Here is a 19,897-nt window from a genome sequence, read left to right on the forward strand (position 1 = left end):
AAAGGAAATATTAGCCTGGCCCACTAGCATCCCTCTTTAGGTTTGTGAACTTTATAGTCTAAACATTTAGAGTGATGTGATAATCAAACACTCTAAAAGTCTAAAATGAAAGAGTATATAAGAGAATTGACAGAGTGTGTCAGTGCCTCGTTAAAATCCAGCCGCTTTTGGAGGTGGAGGTGAAGTGTGTGTCTCTTTACTAGCTTCGTCGAAGCATGTTGTTTTTGTAGCTGTTTCAGCATATTTGAAACTTACATTCAACTAAAATGTTCTTTTCTTTGTGGTCGATAAAAGAAACGTACTGAAAATATCTCCATTTTAAGAAACTCGTCTTCGGGGTTCGCCATGACGTCTTGATAGTAGACACAGACACGCCCCCTCCCACACACACACACTCACACGCACACACACACGTACACACAGACAGCGCGCGGCGCACCTCTTTTTTGTCGCCTCTTCAGCAGCGCTGCAACACTCAGATCTTCTCAGTTTCTAGCCGATACTACATAAAAAATAACGCAAAATAACGCAGTAACGCATCATGTAGTAACGGTAACTGAGTTACTGAATATAAAAAATAACGCGTTAGATTACTAGTTACCGTTACAGTAACGCGTTACTTTGTAACACGTTAGTCCCAACACTGGCAACATGTATTCTGATGTACTCAAACTGATCCATGATCCCTGGTATGCGATGAATAGGACCAACACCATAGTACGAGAAACATCCCCATATCATGATGTTTGCACCACCATGCTTCACCGTCATCACTGTGTACTTGGGCTTGAATTCAGTGTTTGCAGGACGTCTGACAAACTGTCTGTGGCCCTTAGACCCAAAAAGAACAATCTTACTCTCATCAGTCCCCAAATATTACGCCATTTCTTTTTAGGCCAATCAATGTGTTCTTTGGCAAATTGTAACCGCTTCAGCACACGTCTTTTTTTTTAACAATGGGACTTTGCGGGGGCTTCTTGCTGGTAGTTTGGCTTCACATTGACGTGGTCTGATTGTTCCAGTACTCACAGGCCATTTTAGATCTTCTTTCATCCTCCTGGAGCTGATCATTGGCTGAGCCTTTGCCATTTTGGTTATTCTCCCATCCATTCCAATAGTAATTTTTCTTTTTCTTCCTCGCCTTTTTGGTTTTGGCTGCCGTTTTAGGCAAGGCAACTTTATTTGTATAGCACTTTTCATACACAAGGCAGACTCAAAGTGCTTCACAGACAACAAAGTGAAATGAAAGAAAATAAAAGCAAAATGAAAATGCAGACAATAAAAATAAAAACAGTGCGGACGTTAAAAATTAAAAGATTTAGCTGAAAGCTAAGGTGAACATAAAAGTTTTCAGTCTAGTTTTAAAAGTAGTCAGAGTTGGGGAAAGTCTTGACATCTTCAGGAAGTTTATTCCAGCTATTTGTTGCATAGTGACTGAATGATGCTCTCCCTTGATTTGACTTTACTCTGGGAACCGCTAGCAGATTGGTCTCAGAAGATCTTAGTGATCTAGAAGGCTTATACAGTGGGAGCATATCGGTGATATACTTCGGCCCGAGACCATGTAGTGATTTATATGTGAGCAGGAGAATTTTGAAATCAATTCTCTGATGTACAGGGAGCCAATGTAAGGATTTAAAGGGGAACATTATCACCAGACCTATGTAAGCGTCAATATATACCTTGATGTTGCAGAAAAAAGACCATGTATTTTTTTAACCGATTTCCGAACTCTAAATGGGTGAATTTTGGCGAAATAAACGCCTTTCTATTACTCGCTCTCGGAGCGATGACGTCACAGCAATCCGCCATTTTCTCAAACACCGAGTCAAATCAGCTCTGTTATTTTCCGTTTTTTTCGACTGTTTTCCGTACCTTGGAGACATCATGCCTCGTCGGTGTGTTGTCGGAGGGTGTAACAACACCAACAGGGACGGATTCAAGTTGCACCAGTGGCCCAAAGATGCCAAAGTGGCAAGAAATTGGACGTTTGTTCCGCACACTTTACCGACGAAAGCTATGCTACGACAGAGATGGCAAGAATGTGTGGATATCCTGCGACACTCAAAGCAGATGCATTTCCAACCATAAAGTCAAAGAAATCTGCCGCCAGACCCCCATTGAATCTGCCGGAGTGTGTGAGCAATTCAGGGACAAAGGACCTCGGTAGCACGGCAAGCAATGGCGGCGGTTTGTTCCCGCAGACGAGCGAGCTAAACCCCCCTGGATGTCTTGGCTCACACCGAAAATGATCATGAGAAGAATATCGACCCTAGCTTCCCTGGCCTGCTGACATCAACTCCAAAACTGGACAGATCAGCTTTCAGGAAAAGAGCGCGGATGAGGGTATGTCTACAGAATATATTAATTGATGAAAATTGGGCTGTCTGCACTCTCAAAGTGCATGTTGTTGCCAAATGTAAACCTAGTTCATAGTTGTTAGTTTCCTTTAATGCCAAACAAACACATACCAATCGTTGGTTAGAAGGCGATCGCCGAATTCGTCCTCGCTTTCTCCCGTGTCGCTGGCTGTCGTGTCGTTTTCGTCGGTTTCGCTTGCATACGGTTCACACCGATATGGCTCAATAGCTTCAGTTTCTTCTTCAATTTGGTTTTCGCTACCTGCCTCCACACTACAACCATCCGTTTCAATACATGCGTAATCTGTTGAATCGCTTAAGCCGCTGAAATCCGAGTCTGAATCCGAGCTAATGTCGCTATAGCTTGCTGTTCTTTCCGCCATGTTTGTTTGTGTTGGCTTCACTATGTGACGTCACAGGAAAATGGACGGGTGGTTAAAATCAGGCACTTTGAAGCTTTTTTTAGGGATATTGCGTGATGGGTAAAATTTGGAAAAAAACTTCGAAAAATAAAATAAGCCACTGGGAATTGATTTTTAATGGTTTTAACCCTTCTGGAATTGTGATAATGTTCCCCTTTAAGAATTGGTGTAATGTGCTCACATTTTTTGGTCTTTGTTAGAACTCTAGCAGCAGCGTTCTGAACAAGCTGTAGCTGCCTGACAGTTTTTTTTGGGAAGACCTGCAAGGAGACCATTACAATAGCCTACTGGTAATAATACATATTTTAAAGCGTTTGATATCATTTTAGCTGAACAGCCTATCATTTTCTGCACTTCTTTATAGTTTTCCCCCTCTTTTATTCATTTCTTAATCAAAGAACGCTTTTCTTCTTGAACGACCCATTTTACTCTGTTTTCCAAGGACAAATGCACAGCCAGCATATGCAGCGTCAGTTGCCTTGATCCTTAATTAAGGGCCACCTGTTTAACACCTTTTTTTCCCACATAATTAATGATGTCACTTATGGAACTCTTCTCGCCCGGAAAAGGGTGGAGTGCCATCTCCGGGTTGGGGAGGAGATCTTGCCCCAAGTGGAGGAATTCAAGTACCTGGGAGTCTTGTTCACGAGTGGGGGAAGAGTGGATGGTGAGATCGACAGGCGGATCGGTGCGGCGTCTTCAGTAATGCGGACGCTGTATCGATCCGTTGTGGTGAAGAAGGAGCTGAGCCGGAAGGCAAAGCTCTCAATTTACCGGTCGATCTACGTTCCCATCCTCACCTATGGTCATGAGCTTTGGGTTATGACCGAAAGGACAAGATCACGGGTACAAGCGGCCCAAATGAGTTTCCTCCGCCGGGTGGCGGGGCTCTCCCTTAGAGATAGGGTGAGAAGCTCTGTCATCCGGGGGGAGCTCAAAGTAAAGCCGCTGCTCCTCCACATGGAGAGGAGCCAGATGAGGTGGTTCGGGCATCTGGTCAGGATGCCACCCGAACGCCTCCCTAGGGAGGTGTTTAGGGCACGTCCGACCGGTAGGAGGCCACGGGGAAGACCCAGGACATGTTGGGAAGACTATGTCTCCCGGCTGGCCTGGGAACGCCTCGGAGTCCCACAGGAAGAGCTGGACGAAGTGGCTGGGGAGAGGGAAGTCTGGGCTTCCCTGCTTAGGCTGCTGCCCCCGCGACCCGACCTCGGATAAGCGGAAGAAGATGGATGGATGGACTTATGGAACTCAGCACTGCTATTTTTTTTTTAACACTCCCCTTTAAGTAAATGATTCAGTTTGATAAACATGATAAACATGATAAACATTCTGAATTTATTTAACTCATCCATTCTTTCATTCTTTCACTCACAAAATAATCTTACTTATCTCAACATATGAAATGTAACTTACTTCACCAATTATTATTTATTTATTTACTTATTTTATTGTGATTACTTATGGAGTATATTGTGAATAAATTGAGAACAGGAAGTGAACAAAAGTTTTAGCAACTGTTATGTAAAAGAAAAGGGGTAGGATTAAATAAGCTGTGCTTCTTCCTACTCCTTTTACAACACGTTGAAAAGAGAAACTGGAGATTGTGATGTATCATGTTGTATACTTGCATGTTCGAAATAAACTCAAACTCAACTCAACTCAAGTTTCACAGAATCAGCAGCAAAACCTGTTGGTTTTCTATACCTTTACTAAACCTTCTAGAAACTTACTTGCAGTGTAGAAGTTGAAATTCTAACAAAAACAGTGATTTCTCTTGCTAGTGATGTGGGACTGCTATTATTTTGAACACAACTGCACATACTGGGCTCCCTAGTTGGTGCCACGTCATAAAACATAAACAGCTGCTGCTGATAAAGTACTTGTTGTGTCTGAAACAACAAGCTGCATTTGAAGTATGCCTTGTTGGCATCTCTGCACTCCTCAGCTGTAAATCAGTGCCGTGTTGTTGTTGGCAATCAACAGTATCAGCCCGCGCAGGGGTGCTCATTGTGTGGATGGCCAGCAAGCGGTGGATGGTGGAGGGTGTGTCATTCAACCGCCAGCCAGGCATTAAAAAAAAATAATCCTAAAAATGATGGATCAACAATCGTCACCAAGACGTCACTTTGGTCACTTGATTGACATTCACAGCACCAGAGGGTCTTGTAAGATGATGCCGGCTGCTGCCAGGTCATTATTAAGAAAAAACGACCGACAGGAAGGCCAGAAACACTTTTTCTTTCAACAGACTCTCACGTCAAAACTCTAAAGACCGACTGCACAGTTCCTGTCTTCACAATAAAAGCGCTGCTTCAACCTGCCTGCGCTGATAAAATAGAAGTCTCAGAGAGCTGCCGTGCACAAGCTACCAAGCTCCGGAGTTTGCCGCCAATGTACAGTGGTGGTCAAAAGTGTACATACACTTGTAAAGAACATCATGTCATGGCTGTCTTGACTTTACAATCATTTCTACAACTCTTATTTTTTTGTGATGTAGTGATTGGAGCACATACTTGTTGGTCACAAAAAACATTCATGAAGTTTGCTTCTTTTATGAATTTATTATGGCTCTACTGAAAATGTGACCAATCAAAAGTATACATACAGCAATGTTAATATTTGCTTACATGTCCCTTGGCAAGTTTACCTGCAAAAAGGCGCTTTTGGTAGCCATCCACTTGACCACTAAATTGCTGCAGTTCAGCTAAATGTGTTGCTTTTCTGACATGGACTTGTTTCTTCAGCATTGTCCACACGTTTAAGTCAGGACTTTGGGAAGGCCATTCTAAAACCTTCATTCTAGCCTGATTTAGCCATTCCTTTACCACTTTTGAGGTGTGTTTGGGGTCATTGTCCCGTTGGAACACCCAACTGCGCCCAAGACCCAACCTCCGGGCTGATGATTTTAGCTTGTCCTGGAGAATTTGGATGTAATCCTCCTTTTTCATTGTCCCATTTAAAGCAGCAGTTCCATTGGCAGCAAAACAGGCCCAGAGCATAATACTACCACCACCATGCTTGACAGTAGGTATGGTGTTCCTGGGATTAAAGGCCTCACCTTTTCTCCTCCAAACATATTGCTGGGTATTGTGGCCAAACAGCTCCATTTTTGTTTCATCTGACATCAACATGGGCAAAGATAAGACCTTCTGGAGGAAAGTTCTGTAAAAAGTGGCAAAGGAATGGTTAAATCGGGCTAGAATGAAGGTTTTAGAATGGCCTGCCCAAAGTCCTGACTTAAAGGTGTGGACAATGCTGAAGAAACAAGTCCATGTCAAAAAAGCAACACATTTAGCTGAACTGCACCAATTTTGTGGTCAAAAATTGAAGCAGAAGCTTGTGGATGGCTACCAAAAGTACCTTATTGCAGTGAAACTTGTCAAGGGACATGTATTATCCAGATGAGTGGCATGATTCATAATCTAGAATAACTTTGACGGGCCGAGACGCGATGATGCGGGAGCGGAACAGCAGCAAACAAGACACCAATGCTGCAGTGTTGCATAAACTTGCATAATCTTTACGGTTTTGCGGCAGTTTGCATTCATATATGTTGCACTACTGCCATCTTCTTTATAATCACATTAAAGTGCAGCATTAACTATAGTTAGCTCTCGGTTTTCCAATCGAAAAAATACCTTGTCTGTTTTAGCGCTTATCATAACAACACTTATAAGGATGTCCCCATCCAGGTTTTTGCACTTCCGATCCGATACCGATATTGTTTTTGCATTTCCGATCCGATACCGATACTGACCGATACCGATACTGACCGATAATGGCCTATCCGAGCATGTATTAAAGTTTAAAGTTATTTAGCCTACTTAGTTGTCAGAATCATGTTGAAAAGGGTTTTAGTACTCTTGATAACAACTAGCCAGCTGAATTAGGGGAGTTTGAATAATACACAATGGTTGGTAACAAGAAACTGACCTGTTTATTCAAGGATAAACACAAAATAGACAAAATTATACATGACAAACAGAAATGGCATCATTGAAACTAGGACTGGGCGATATGGCCTTTTTTTAATATTGCGATATTTTAAGGCCATATTGCGATACACGATATATATCTCGATATTTTGCTTTAGCCTTGAATGAACACTTGATGCATATAATCACAGCAGTATGATGATTCTATGTGTTTTGATTGATTGATTGAGACTTTTATTAGTAGGTTGCACAGTGAAGTACATATTCCGTACAATTGACCACTAAATGGTAACACCCCAATAAGTTTTTACACTTGTTTAAGTCGGGGTCCACTTAAATTGATTCATGATGCAGATATATACTATCAGATATATACTATCATCATAATACAGTCATCACACAAGATAATCACATTGAATTATTTACATTATTTATAATCCAGGGTGTGGAGGGGGGCGCCAGATGTAAGTGTCAAAAAGACAGCCAAAAGAGTTTGATATGCGAGCACCTTAGAGGGAGCGTTGCTCGCACGGCTGCGCTAGCATCACAGCTAACGTTAGCCATGCTGCTACCTCTCTGCTGGGAGAGGACGTATACGTATGTGACGTATGACGTGACAGTATGTGACGTGTGTAAGAAGGTGCACTTGCTGTCTGTGAGAGGGAGACACAGGAAAGAGTGAGAAGAGCCTGTCGTGTAATGCCAGCAGCTAAAAGCAACTGCGTGACAATTGTGGATGTGTTGAAGGTGTGCTGGAAAATGCGGAACGGAACTTACGGAGCAGCAGAAAAGTGGAATGTATTATTTAAATTGGTGCGTTGGAAAACACGGACCGGAGTTTTTTTTAAACTGGATCTGGATCGGCATTTTCCCATGCCTTGCCGATACGCAATTTTTGGCATTTATCGGCAGATCCGATCCGATATTTGGATCGTATCGGGACATCCCTAAACACATAATATTTGGTTAATATTCAGTTAACGAGATGTAAATCGAGTATTGTTTGCGGGTTTTGGATGGTTATTGAGAGAGTTTTGTGGGCGAAATAGAGAGCCCCCATTGACTCCATTGTTAGCTGACTTTTTAGTTCTTTAATCATTTGTGTGCATTTCCAGTATGACTAATCTGATAACTTGGTCAGAGTGAAGAAGCGTTACCACAGTGACGTCAATCTCCGAAAAATTGCCGAAGGTATTCGGAGCGGAATATTCAAATGATGGCATTTAGCGAAGTTTAGATGGTATTTTCACATACTTTGCGGATCCATCCATCCATCCATCTTCTTCCGCTTATCCGAGGTCGGGTCGCGGGGGCAGCAGCCTAAGCAGGGAAGCCCAGACTTCCCTCTCCCCAGCCACTTCGTCCAGCCCCTCCCGGGAGATCCCGAGGCGTTCCCAGGCCAGCCGGGAGACATAGTCTTCCCAACGTGTCCTGGGTCTTCCCCGTGGCCTCCTACCGGTCGGACGTGCCCTAAACACCTCCCGAGGGAGGCGATCGGGTGGCATCCTGACCAGATGCCCGAACCACCTCATCTGGCTCCTCTCGATGTGGAGGAGCAGTGGCTTTACTTTGAGTTCCCCGCGGATGACAGAGCTTCTCACCCTATCTCTAAGAGAGAGCCCCGCCACCCGGCGGAGGAAACTCATTTCGGCCGCTTGTACCCGTGATCTTGTCCTTTCGGTCATAACCCAAAGCTCATGACCATAGGTGAGGATGGGAACGTAGATCGACCGGTAAATTGAGAGCTTTGCCTTACGGCTCAGCTCCTTCTTCACCACAACGGATCGATACAGCGTCCGCATTACTGAAGATGCCGCACCGATCCGCCTGTCGATCTCACCATCCACTCTTCCCTCACTCGTGAACAAGACTCCGAGGTACTTGAACTCCTCCACTTGGGGCAAGATCTCCTCCCCAACCCGGAGATGGCACTCCACCCTTTTCCGGGCGAGAACCATGGACTCGGACTTGGAGGTGCTGATTCTCATCCCAGTCGCTTCACACTCGGCTGCGAACCGATCCAGCGAGAGCTGAAGATCCTGGCCAGATGAAGCCATCAGGACCACATCATGTGCAAAAAGCAGAGACCTAATCCTGCAGCCACCAAACCGGATCCCCTCAACGCCTTGACTGCGCCTAGAAATTCTGTCCATAAAAGTTATGAACAGAATGGGTGACAAAGGGCAGCCTTGGCGGAGTCCAACCCTCACTGGAAACGTGTCCGACTTACTGCCGGCAATGCGGACCAAGCTCTGACACTGATCATACAGGGAGCGGACCGCCAAAATCAGACAGTCCAATACCCCATACTCTCTGAGCACTCCCCACAGGACTTCCCGAGGGACACGGTCAAATGCCTTCTCCAAGTCCACAAAACACATGTAGACTGGTTGGGCAAACTCCCATGCACCCTCAAGGACCCTGCCCAGAGTATAGAGCTGGTCCACAGTTCCACGACCAGGACGAAAACCACACTGTTCCTCCTGAATCCGAGGTTCGACTATCCGGCGTAGCCTCCTCTCCAGTACACCTGAATAGACCTTACCGGGAAGGCTGAGGAGTGTGATCCCACGATAGTTAGAACACACCCTCCGGTTCCCCTTCTTAAAGAGAGGAACCACCACCCCGGTCTGCCAATCCAGAGGCACCGCCCCCGATGTCCACGCGATGTTGCAGAGTCTTGTCAACCAAGACTTTGTGGATTGTAAACACAATTGTATGTGGTTAAATGGATACAATGAAACACAATTAAGCAACTTGTTTTTCCACTCTACTGCTACTTGAATCCATATTTAGTAATGATTAGTCCAGTGCTGCAATCATTTAGTTGAGTACTTTGTGTGTCTTTTGACACTCTTGTCCATGGACATTGCTCATGTTGCATGTCATGTGACCGTCCCGAGGCTTATGTTAAGGATATCTCTTTAAATCCATACATCCAGTCCTAGCACTTCCTCTGACAAAACACAGCTGTCTTGGCAGTGCCATAAAAATAAATACAAGCACGGAGGCGGCCGAGTACACTTAAATTGCTTCCAGAACCATTAAATGTGTCCCCCCCCCACCCCATAAAAATATGTGGAAAATGACAGGTGGGGGATACATAATTTGAGGTCTGCATAAGGTTTGTTGCCATGGAAACTAAGCTTGTAAGGTGCTGTGCGGCCGTGACACTCGTGTAACATTTGTTCAGACTTTATATGCCTTGTTAGTAGCTCTGTAATGACGGAACCTAGGATGGAACGTAGGGATAATATGCCCTAAAATCTATAATACAGCTTCTTGTGATAACGTGTGTGTATATATATATATATATATATATATATATATATATATATATATATATATATATATATAGTGGTGGTCAAAAGTGTACATACACTTGTAAAGAACATGATGTCATGGCTGTCTTGACTTTACAATCATTTTTATTTGTTTGTGATGTAGTGATTGGAGCACATACTTGTTGGTCACAAAAAACATTCATGAAGTTTGCTTCTTTTATGAATTTATTATGGCTCTACTGAAAATGTGAGGGTCAAAAGTATACATACAGCAATGTTAATATTTGCTTACATGTCCCTTGGCAAGTTTACCTGCAATAAGGCGCTTTTGGTAGCCATCCACAAGCTTCTGCTTGACCACTTGACCACTAAATTTCTACAGTTCAGCTAAATGTGTTGCTTTTCTGACATGGACTTGTTTCTTCAGCATTGTCCACACATTTAAGTCTGGACTTTGGGAAGGCCATTCTAAAACCTTCATTCTACCCTGATTTAGCCATTCCTTTACCACTTTTGAGGTGTGTTTGGGGGTCATTGTCCTGTTGGAGCACCCAACTGCGCCTAAGACCCAACCTCCGGGCTGATGATTTTAGCTTGTCCTGAAGAATTTGGAGGTAATCCTTTTTTTTCCATTGTCCCATTTAAAGCAGCAGTTCCATTGGCAGCGAAACAGGCCCAGGGCATAATACTACCACCACCATGCTTGACGGTAGGTATGGTGTTCCTGGGATTAAAGGCCTCACCTTTTCTCCTCCAAACATATTGCTGGGTATTGTGGCCAAACAGATAGATTTGTGTTTCATCTGACATCACATGGACAAAGATAAGACCTTCTGGAGGAAAGTTCTATGGTCAGATGAAACAAAAATGGAGCTGTTTGGCCTTTAATCCCAGAACCACCATGCCTACCGTCAAGCATGGTGGTGGTAGTATTATGCTCTGGGCCTGTTTTGCTGCCAATGGAACTGCTGCTTTAAATGGGACAATGAAAAAGGAGCATTAGCTCCAAATTGTTCAGGACAAGCTAAAATCATCAGTCTTGGGTGCAGTTGGGTGTTCCAACAGGACAATGACCCCAAACACACCTCAAAAGTGGTAAAGGAATGGCTAAATTAGGCTAGAATGAAGGTTTTTAGAATGGCCTTCCCAAATTCCTGACTTAAATATGTGGACAATGCTGAAGAAACAAGCCCATGTCAGAAAAGCAACACATTTAGCTGAACTGCAGCAATTTAGTGGTCAAGTGGTCAAGCAGAAGCTTGTGGATGGCTACCAAAAGCGCCTTATTGCAGGTAAACTTGCCAAGGGACATGTAAGCAAATATTAACATTGCTGTATGTATACTTTTGATTGGTCACATTTTCAGTAGAGCCATAATAAATTCATAAAAGAAACACACTTCATGAATGTTTTTTGTGACCAACAAGTATGTGCTCCAATCACTACATCACAAAAAAACGTTATTATGGTCTTACCTTTACTTATAAAATAAATCCATGAGCCGCTATTGTGCTGGATTAATGCAATCCTTGACGAGAGTGTTATATCAACTCAAGCCCTCACTTCAACTTTCCACGTGCAAGATTGAATCTATTTAAAAAAAGTGCAACCGAGGGTTTATAAATGTCGCCTATACTGTATGAAACTACAAAATAACAAAGACGGAGGTTCCAATTTACACGAGGACCACTTTATTTACCTTTTTTCAAAAACTTCCACTCCACTCCAACGTGTCGTCACTTCCGCTCTTAGCGCCTTCAAAATAAGAGCTCAAGGCATATACTGTATAACAGCGCATAACAGGAACTTAACATCACAAAGAGGAAAGCCCATAAAAATAGGTTACAAAAGTTATTTAATAAGAAGCCAAAAAGTGCAAAAACAATAATGTTGGTGTTGGAGGAGTTGTGAATTAGGTACACCTGCAGTCTGCAGGTGTACCTAATGTTGTGGCCTTGCAGTCATTCACAACTCCTCCAACACAAACATTTTTGTTTTTGCACTTTTTGGCTTCTTATGAAATAACATTTTTAAATAGATTCAATCTTGCACGTGGAAAGTTTAAGTGTGGGCTTTAGTTGATATAACACTCCCGTCAGCGGTTGCCTTGCATTCTACGGCGGGGGTGCAGGAGGCGAGCCTCAGCCAGTGCGTCTTTTGCAGCCGTTTTATGATCGCTCAGCACAAAAAATACTTTACACACATACAGTTGTTGACCAAATACACTGTACATTATATACCTCAGCTAACTAAACTATGGAAATGTATAATATAGTTCATATAGCAATACGGTCTCACTGCACAGCAGGCCAGCAGTTAGCCGAGTCATTGCGCAATCCATGTTGAGGCACTGAGTGACGTGCCTCAACTGGCTGCTGATCACCGCACCGTCTCTTCTCAGTATTTGAACGGCAAATGTGAAAATTCAGCGATTTTAAATAAAAATAATCTAAAACGGGTGAAGTTAAATGGAAAATAACTTTATAGTATAATCACTGGATACATATAACAATTTAATTAAAAAAAAAAAAAGTTTACATTTTTTTTCTTTCCATGATGGCAGGTGAGGCCCCGCCTCACCTGCCTCTAGTGACTGCACGTCACTGGTGTATACACATATATATATAATGTACGACTAGAGTGTGCACAGTTTGTTGAAGAGTTGTTGAAGCATGAATTGTCTTCTGTTATCTTAAATATGAGTATTTGCTGTTTGCCTTTTATCTTGTACAACTGCAAACATTTGGGCCTGTTGGGACAAATGTGTTGACTTGGACTCCAGATATCTGTCAGCATGAACCACTAAAGCCAACATGATTCCATATTAAATGATATTAAATATCCATTGATGCTCTGTAGAAAAGTGTTCCCCTCTGCTCCAAAGGCGGTGTGAAAAGAGCGAGGTGACTGTGACTTACACGGTTGACGGCACAATTCTAATTGTTGTCTTCCTGCCACAGCAGCGAGTCCCTTGATGCACGACTCCGTTTGTTGCAGCTGACTTTTCTGCACACTAAAGGGTGAACATTTGTCAAAACACACAGCTCTATTGTGCTTGCCTGGGCTATTATTTCTCATTCCTCTCTCAGTTTCTCACACTTGCTCAACAGGCTCCACAACACACTCACCATAAATATGGCTTTTAATACGATGGTGATAATGCGTGTTGTTGCCACATGTGTCTTGCAAATATGACACAACAAACACGTCCTCAACACAATGAAGCTTTCTAGGAAAAGCCACGTCTAAGTCAGCAATCCCCGCCTCTCCATATATGGGCATGTCTGCTGACGTAACTAAGGCTAAAATACATCACTAGCTACTCACTTCCCAAACAGTTTGGAGGAAGTATGACAGAAGGAGAGACTGTTTTATAAATATCTCTGCCATGCCTTTATGGTTTTGAGTCATATTTTCGGGAACTTATGCAGATTCCAAATACAAAAAAACAGGGTACCAACTAGGGTTGTACGGTATACCTGTACTAGTATAGTACGCATTACAAACATAGCAGCTAAAATCATCGGCCTACCCACACCCAACATTTCAGACATAAACCACAGGTCCATCACCCGACTGGCAAAAACAATAGTCCAGGATATCACTCACCCACTACACCAATACATCATCCCACTACCATCAGGGCGCAGGTACAGAACAATCAAATTCCGGAGGGCCCGCCTCAGGAAAAGCCTGATCCCTGCAGCTATAGCCGCCCTTAACAGCAGGCCCGGCCGACCTGTCTGACAATGTGTGTTAGTCATGTATGATGTCTTTTTTTTTTTTTTTTTTTTGTGTGATGTGTAATGTCTAGCGTTTAAATGTACGACAGTGACAATGAATTTCCCCAAGGGGACCAATAAATCTAATCTAATCTAATCTAATCTAATCTAGTATCGCAGTACTAATGAATCAAAAATAATAATAATAATAATAATAGATTTTATTTGTAAAAAGCACTTTACATTGAGCAAACAACCTCAAAGTGCTACAGTGTATTAAAAAAAAATGAAAAGATAATAATAAAAAAAATAAAAACAAGAACTATCACGCATACATCTAAAAAAAAGGCTTTTTTAAAAAGAAGGGTTTTTTAAGCCTTTTTTAAAAGCATCCACAGTCTGTGGTGCCCTCAGGTGGTCAGGGAGAGCGTTCCACAGACTGGGAGCGGCGGAGCAGAGAGCCCGGTCTCCCAAAAACGGTACCATACTCCGGTCCACAAGTTCTTTCTTTCTTTCTTTCTTTCTTTAGTTTATTTCGAACATGAACACACTCACATCATAATACATCACACAATTTCATATCATTTCATTTTACATCATGCCCGAAAAGGAGCAGGAAGAAGCAAAGCTTATTTAATCCTACCCCTTTCCCACTTCAAAGCGTTTACAAATATATAGAATCGTTTACTGACCTTTTTGTATAATAAAATAACATCTATGAATTAGTATACAACAGTTTTGTAATATGTAATTAATTAATTAATTCAGTCATTATTAACATACTGAGATGAAGAATATCTTATTTTCAATAAGGTTGAAAGTATTTCTCATAATTCTTCTTTTTTGTACTCTGTAAGCACGATTATTTTGAACAACCTCTTAAACTGGATCATATCAGTACAATTTTTAACTTCTTTACTTAATCCATTCCATAATTTAATTCCACATACTGATATGCTAAAAGTCCTAAGTGTTGTACGTGCATATAAATGTTTTAAATTATTTTTTCCTCTAAGGTTATATTTCCTCTAAGGTTATATTTCTCCAAGTTGTTATTATTATTATTTTTTAACGGGCATGACGGCGCGCCGTCACGTGGTGACATTGCTGGTTTTACGAGCAGAGGAGCATGTTCGGCAGCGCGCGCACACAGAGTACTTACAAGCAGACACAGTGTGTAGACAGAAAAGGGAGAATGGACGCATTTTGCTAGTGGTGCGATTACCCTGTCGTACGTGTTTTCTAGGCCTGTTGCGAGTCCGCTCCCTAAGATTAGCTTCAATGTCAGGTTCTCTGGCCCCGGGAACACACTTAATTGTGGCTGGTTTGCTAAGCTTTATGTTTCGGGTGATGGAGTCCCCTATGACTAAAGTGTGGTGCCCGGTAGATTGGGGTGTAGGACTAGCTTAAGGGCTAAATCTATTATGTGTCTCAACCGGTTCACCGTTTCTTATAGGACGCTTAGGGCTGCTGTAAGCTGGGCTAGTTAGCTCGCCACAGCTAACGCTAGCAGATGTGTCCGCAACGTCTAAAGTTAGGAGATTACTCTGCTCTAACTGGCGGACACGGCCCTCTAGCAGAGCCAGCCTATCCATGAGAACGGTGCACGAAGCGCAGGGAGCCATACTCACGGTGTTTTCTTTCACCCAGTGAAGTTCTTGCTGTCTTCAGGGAAGTGGTCGCGACGTGCGGGGAGCAGATTCCTTCAGACCGCCGCCGCCTTTCTCCGCGCGAGCTTCGTTAGCTTAGCAGCTAGCTAGCCGAGGTAGGGGTGGTGAGACTAGGGATGTCCCGATCCAGGTTTTTGCACTTCCGATCCGATACCGATATTGTTTTTGCATTTCCGATCCGATACCGATACTGACCGATACCGATACTGATCGATACTGGCCTATCCGAGCATGTATTAAAGTTTAAAGTTATTTAGCCTACTTAGTTGTCAGAATCATGTTGAAAAGGGTTTTAGTACTCTTGATAACAACTAGCCAGCTGAATTAGGGGAGTTTGAATAATACACAATGGTTGGTAACAAGAAACTGACCTGTTTATTCAAGGATAAACACAAAATAGACAAAATTATACATGACAAACAGAAATGGCATCATTGAAACTAGGACTGGGCGATATGGCCTTTTTTTAATATTGCGATATTTTAAGGCCATATTGCGATACACGATATATATCTGGATATTTTGCCTTAGCCTTGAATGAACACTTGATGCATATAATCACAGCAGTATGATGATTCTATGTGTTTTGATTGATTGATTGAGACTTTTATTAGTAGGTTGCACAGTGAAGTACATATTCCGTACAATTGACCACTAAATGGTAACACCCCAATAAGTTTTTCCACTTGTTTAAGTCGGGGTCCACTTAAATTGATTCATGATACAGATATATACTATCAGATATATACTATCATCATAATACAGTCATCACACAAGATAATCACATTGAATTATTTACATTATTTATAATCCAGGGTGTGGAGGGGGGCGCCGGATGTAAGTGTCAAAAAGACAGCCAAAAGAGTTTGATATGAGAATAAATCTAAAGTTAAAATATAGGGTAGAAATGCACCCATTTGCAGGAAATGTAGTCTTGATTTTCAAAATGTTCTTTCAAGGCTTGCATGTCTACTAGAGATGCGCGGTTTGCGGGCACAACCGCGGAGTCCGCGGATCGGGCGGATGAAATTAAAAAAAATTAGATTTTATCCGCGGGTCGGGTCGGGCGGTTAAAATAAAAAAAAATTAGATTTTAAATAGATTCAGGCGGGTGGCAGTTAAACCAATTGGGAAATATATATACATAGTTAAATGTTGTTACCCACATACGAAAAACGAGCAGGCACCTGCAGCATATGCCACAACAGAAGAAGAAGAAAAAAAAGAGATGGACACTTTTACGGAGCGGAGAAGGGACGCCTTGCCGGGGTCCGGGACCGAGGCCCCTTCCCCCGAGAGGGCCCCACCGGGAGCCGTAGCTGAGGCGATCCGCGAGAAGGGCCCGACGCACGTCCAGGGTCACCACCTCGCCCACTGCACCGACACCCCGCCTCGTCCGCCTTCGCCGCGGCCGGCGTCACGCGCAGCAGGTAAGCAGCTTACCTGCCCGCCACCCCCGTGGCCGGGGGCTCGTAACAGGGGTCACTCCGCGCGCTCCGCCCGCGCAGCTTACCTGCCCGCCACCCCTGTTGCCGGGGGCGCGTAACAGCGGTCACTCCGCGCGCAGTGCGCTCACGAAAGGGGTGGGGCTCACCCTGGTTGATATAGACAGCAGGACGGTGGCCATGGAAGTCGGAACCCGCTAAGGAGTGTGTAACAACCCACCTGCCGAATCAACTAGCCCTGAAAATGGATGGCGCTGGAGCGTCGGGCCCATACCCGGCCGTCGCCGGCAGCGAGACGCGCTTGGAGGTGCGCTCAGCGCGGCTCCCATATGATTGCGCACTGGTGTGCGTCTGGGTCGTGACAGCGTGGCAAGGAATGTCTGTGCTGCATTGGATCAGTCTCCTTTCTTTAACAGGCAAAAGCTTTATAACCTCACTAATGCCTTGCATCGTCCATATTAGATATATAACAACGGGCGGGTGCGGGCGGGTGCGGTTCTGATCAAATGTTACATCGGGTGGATGGCGGATGGTTGACGACTTTCTGATGCGGTTACGGATGAAATAATTGCCTATCCGCGCATCTCTAATGTCTACATTAAAACATTCTTCTTCATACTGCATTAATATATGCTACTTTTAAACTTTCATGCAGAGATTTTTTTTAATTGTCTCAAAAAAAAAATCAGTGTTGACAGCTCGATTTTTTGTGGACATGTTCCATAAATATTGATGTTAAAGATTTATTTTTTTGTGAATAAATGTTTGGAATTAAGTTGATTAATCCAGATGGATCTCTATTACAATCCCCAAAGAGGGCACTTTAAGTTGATGATTACTTCTATGTATAGAAATCTTTATTTATATTTGAATCACTTGTTTATTTTTCAACAAGTTTTTAGTTATTTTTATGTCTTTTTTTCCAAATAATTAAAGAAAGACCACAACAAATGAGCAATATTTTACACTGTTATACAATTTAATAAGTCAGAAACTGATGACATAGTGCTGTATTTTACTTCTTTATCTCTTTTTTTCAACCAAAAATGCTTTGCTTTGATTAGGGGGTACTTGAATTAAAAAAATGTTCACAGGGGGTACATCACTGAAAAAAGGTTGAGAACCACTGCCTTAGAGGGAGCGTTGCTCGCACGGCTGCGCTAGCATCACAGCTAACGTTAGCCATGCTGCTACCTCTCTGCTCGGGGAGGACGTATACGTATGTGACGTATGACGTGACAGTATGTGACGTATGACGTGACAGTATGTGACGTGTGATGTGACAGTGTGTGACGTATGACGTGACAGTATGTGACGTATGATGTGACAGTATGTGACGTATGACGTGACAGTATGTGACGTGTGACGTGACAGTATGTGACGTATGACGTGACAGTATGTGACGTATGACGTGACAGTATGTGACGTGTGATGTGACAGTGTGTGACGTATGACGTGACAGTATGTGACGTATGATGTGACAGTATGTGACGTATGACGTGACAGTATGTGACGTGTGACGTGACAGTATGTGACGTATGATGTGACAGTATGTGACGTATGACGTGACAGTATGTGACGTATGACGTGACAGTATGTGACGTATGACGTGACAGTATGTGACGTGTGACGTGACAGTGTGTGACGTATGACGTGACAGTATGTGACGTATGACGTGACAGTATGTGACGTATGACGTGACAGTATGTGACGTATGACGTGACAGTATGTGACGTATGACGTGACAGTATGTGACGTATGACGTGACAGTATGTGACGTATGACGTGACAGTGTGTGACGTATGACGTGACAGTATGTGACGTGTGACGTGACAGTATGTGACGTGACAGTATGTGACGTGTGACGTGACAGTATGTGACGTATGACGTGACAGTATGTGACGTGTGTAAGAAGGTGCACTTGCTGTCTGTGAGAGGGAGACACAGGAAAGAGTGAGAAGAGCCTGTCGTGTAATGCCAGCAGCTAAAAGCAACTGCGTGCCTGTGGATGTGTTGAAGGTGTGCTGGAAAATGCGGAACGGAGCTTACGGAGCAGCAGAAAAGTGGAATGTATTATTTAAATTGGTGCGTTGGAAAACACGGACCAGAGTTTTTTTTAAAACTGGATCTGGATCGGCATTTTCCCATGCCTTGCCGAAACGCAATTTTTGGCAAATATCGGCAGCCGATCCGATCCAAATATCGGATCGGGACATCCCTAGGTGAGACAGAGATCGGGTGATTTTCAAGTTAAATAAGACTACTAAGTATGTTTGGGAAGTAGTAAAGAAAGCTGTAAAACAAATAAAAGCCCACAGAACGATACTTAGCTTTTTTGCAACAGCGAGCAGTCAGCGAGCAGTCACTCACGGCAAACGGGCCCAATTCCAGCAAGTATAAATATCCGCCTCCGTCATTCACTAGAGCAGTGTTTTTCAACCTTTTTTGAGCCAAGGCACGTTTTTTCCATTGACAAAATGCAGAGGCACACCACCAGCACAAAACATTACAAAATGAGACTCAGCAGCCGATATTGACAATAAAATGTCGTCACCACCTGTCATATCACGCCGTGACATATTTTGAGTTTTTTGGTGTCTTCCTGTGTGCAGTGTTTTAATTCTTGTCTTGCACTCCTATTTTGGTGGCTTTTTGTCTTTTTTTTTTTTGTATTTTCCTGTTGCAGTTTTTATGTCTTCCTTTGAGCGATATTTCCCATCTATCTACTTTGTTTTAGCATCCATCCATCCATCTATCCATTTTCTACCACTTATTCCCTTCGGGGTCGCGGGGGGCGCTGGAGCCTATCTCAGCTACAATTGGGCGGAAGGCGGGGTACACCCTTGACAAGTCGCCACCTCATCACAGGGCCAACACAGATAGACAGACAACATTCACACTCACATTCACACACTAGGGACCATTTAGTGTTGCCAATCAACCTATCCCCAGGTGCATGTCTTTGGAGGTGGGAGGAAGCCGGAGTACCCGGAGGGAACCCACGCAGTCACGGGGAGAACATGCAAAACTCCACACAGAAAGATCCCGAGGCCGGG

The 19,897-nt window shown here is 43.4% G+C and overlaps 1 protein-coding gene across 1 annotated transcript in view; it reads left to right on the top strand.

Moving 5' to 3' along the window:
* Window positions 1-19,897, top strand: part of stag1a (STAG1 cohesin complex component a) — a 165,267-nt gene that overhangs the window by 39,389 nt on the left and 105,981 nt on the right. The window lies entirely within an intron of this gene.

Source organism: Nerophis lumbriciformis, linkage group LG29, assembly GCF_033978685.3.
Source record: "Nerophis lumbriciformis linkage group LG29, RoL_Nlum_v2.1, whole genome shotgun sequence".
Taxonomy (NCBI): Eukaryota; Metazoa; Chordata; class Actinopteri; order Syngnathiformes; family Syngnathidae; genus Nerophis; species Nerophis lumbriciformis.